Source organism: Oreochromis aureus, linkage group 9 (assembly GCF_013358895.1).
Source record: "Oreochromis aureus strain Israel breed Guangdong linkage group 9, ZZ_aureus, whole genome shotgun sequence".
Taxonomy (NCBI): Eukaryota; Metazoa; Chordata; class Actinopteri; order Cichliformes; family Cichlidae; genus Oreochromis; species Oreochromis aureus.
The window spans coordinates 5,118,155-5,121,256 of NC_052950.1; the positions used below are offsets into that span (position 1 = coordinate 5,118,155).

Consider the following 3,102-nt stretch of genomic DNA (forward strand, 5'->3'; position numbering starts at 1 on the left):
CCAAGGAAAAGCTAATATGTATTTCACTGCAGTGTGGAGGAACCAGCAAATGTTGATCCTGTTGTAATGATGGCCTTGTCATCACAACTTTGCAACTAACTTTCCTTCTCCAAGATCCATTTAATTCTTAAATTGTGGTTCAGAGGCAAACATTATCATGAATTGGCTGTAGAGTTACATCTAGTGATAAAGTCTATGTGAAAGCCCTTTGTGGCAAATACTGATGGCAAGACGAATAGAAGGCCAAGAAAAACTGATTTTGAAACAATGTAGATGTGACTAATTTAAACCATTTTGTTATGGTCATACTAAATGGGATACTCAATTAGTTTTGTCCAGAATTATTTTTTGATGATGAGGTTGGCCTCATCTTAACACTAACACAGGCATTTTCTTTTGTCCTTAGCATTTTTATTGTCAAGATAAAGTGATAACAAAGTCATAATTATAAAATCATTTGTCACTGGCAGATGGTCTTCTATCAGATTGTAGCAAAAAAGCAAACATCAGAAGACAGTTGAGGTAACAAAATAATTCACATCTAAAAATCATCATCACCGTCTTTCTGACAGATGACATCAGTCAGTCATGAGGAGAGTTTCTGATAGGGACACGCATCTCTCTGGGCATGTAGGGGTACGTGCAGGATAGAAGTCACTTGGGAAGCTATAGGGAACATTTTGTTTCATTTCCACCATGTTCCTGTCAGCAGTCAGCCCTGTTAAAGAGGCCAATGGGACCTGTCAGCATCTGTCAAAAAGTGCAGACAGAAAGGAAGCCAATGCCTCGCTCAGTTTAGCAGAGAAATTTGAGAGCTCCATAAAACTGAAATAATCTTTTTGCTTTCCTCCGTCACACAAAAATACATTAATTGTTTAAAAAAAGCAAACTCATTGCCTTACAAAAAAAAAAAAGCAAGTGTTACTTGTATAATTCGAGTGCCTCAGAAATCAGTAACGAATAATAAACTAACGATAAATGGTAATTTCTCCTATCACAGTCACAAATGTGCAGTACATTTAATGATAAAAAAATATTCTAAAATTATAAATCACAACAGCTGGGTTTTTGGGCGGGGAGGGAGGGTAATTTAATTTTTTTTTTTTTTTTTAAAAACATCTTCTTTAGATGATACCTAAAAGAAAGAAAAAAAAATGTTTAGTCCACCAAGTTGGCATTATTTATTTAAAAAAAAAAAAAAACATCACAAACATCACAATAACCATGCATATACATAACAGCTTGAGAAAGTCCACTTGAGGGCAAGAATTCAGGTACATATTATGGTTATATATGAGTCAGCTGTGATTTGGTGCTAACTCTTCAGAAACTGCCAAACAAAGGCTTACACCTCTGGCCACTAGGCTGAAGTGACATACCAGAGAAGCAAAGGTGCAGAGAATAAATGACCTGTTCTCCACATATCCATCTGTTACGTTCCCCCCGAAGGGGTCTAGGCGTGCGAGTGAGGGGACCAGTAACAAATGGGTCTGGAAACAGAATGAAAAGGAAAACAGAGTTGTTCTATAATAATATAGTTTTATCACAAACGACATTAACTTAAAGAGCCGGCAACGCCGTTTTACCAATAATGCCAAAGAAACAACAGAATCACTCGCAGCAACAAAAGACAAAAAACTACTAAACAATAAAGGGAGGCACTTTCCCCACACTTCTTACTTTACTCCTCACCACGGGGAGACACTCTCAGGGCCCACAAGCCCGTCTACTCACTACTCAGAAGGAGGCTGTCTGTCCATGACCTAGCACAAAACCGTGTAGAGCGACAGAGGGAAAAAACCCACCCTGCTCACAGCTCATCCCAGTTTAAATAGCCTCAGAGGTGATTGCTGCCTGGAGTCAGGTGGCAAACGAGGCTAATCAAAAGCAGCTGTGTCCTGGGAGAGAGGAGAGTGAGAGAGACAGAGGGGGTAGGAGTGGCAAGAGAGGAGGCGGCGGAGAAAAACACCACACCCACACAAGGGCAGTTTCAGGAGGCCCAGCTAGGGCCGTAACACCCCCTCCCATAAATACAAACCAGTATTTGTATTTATGGGAGACCAATGTGCTACCCAACTTTTAAACATATCCCTTACCATGCACCACAATAACGGTTGGGCATAGCCTGCCGAATCTGCCAAGACCTTTTCGATGGGTCCAAAACACTGAATGGGGTTGGCTCAATTCCCTCAAAATAGTGTCTCGAGTGACAGTCAGATGTTTTTCGAGTCATTACATAAGGAGAACCCAGCGGATAGCTAGAAGGCCTTACTGAAACACTTTTCAGGCGCTTCTTTGCTAGGTCATGGCGACAGGCATGCTGGTCAGCCAGAGGTGCAGGTTTGAATGTTTGTGTCGTACACAATGTGTCACACTGCAGGTCATCTGGATCTGAAAGACTGTCAACAGGTGGCATCTCATAATTAGTTGACCTCTGACATTCACCAAATGACACCACTGAGCAATTATGCTCCAATTGTTGCCTTGGACTGGCAACTCTTTCCGTTTGTGAACCACAGTTAACCCTTTTGAAAGCAGGTCGATTTTGCTTTGAGTTGGCTTTTGAACAGTGAGCAATTAGGTGGCCAGGTTTGTGGCAGAAAAAACAGCTTTGTTTTAGCTCTTGAAACCATGCCTGTATTGGCATTGTTAGCTGGCACACTTCTAACTCTCGAGACTGACTGTTTCTGTTTGTAGGCCCCACAATTTGCTATTAAATGGCCAGACTTGAAACAGAAAAAACACTTTCCTTTTGCCTTAGAATGGGACACAAGTACCTCACCCTTTGGGTACTGTGCAGCTGGCACATCGCCAACCTTCACTAGGTCATCGCATCGGTCGTGCTTAATGACACTGGTTTTATGGATGAGGGCAAACTCATCCGTCAGTGTTGCTGCCTGCTGTAATGAGGAAACCTTCTGTTCACTAAGGTGTACTGCGATGCGCTCTGAAACGCAGTTCTTAAATTCCTCTATCAGCATTAATTCACGCATCGACGCCAGGTCAGTAGCTTTACTGGACACACAACCGATCAAAAAGCATTCTTTTCTTCCTTGCAAAATCTCGGTAGGATTGACCCTGTACCCTTTTCAGACCCCGGAA

At 41.8% G+C, this 3,102-nt stretch overlaps 1 long non-coding RNA gene across 1 annotated transcript; it reads right to left on the reverse strand.

Annotated features, from left to right (window-relative positions):
• Positions 1 to 412: 412 nt before the first annotated feature.
• On the reverse strand, positions 413 to 1,777 carry LOC120441659. Its single transcript, XR_005614164.1, has 3 exons — positions 1,681 to 1,777; positions 1,380 to 1,490; positions 413 to 1,135 (listed from the first exon to the last, which is right to left on the reverse strand). It is a non-coding gene; the product is annotated as an uncharacterized LOC120441659 (long non-coding RNA).
• Between the last annotated feature and the right edge of the window lie 1,325 nt (positions 1,778 to 3,102).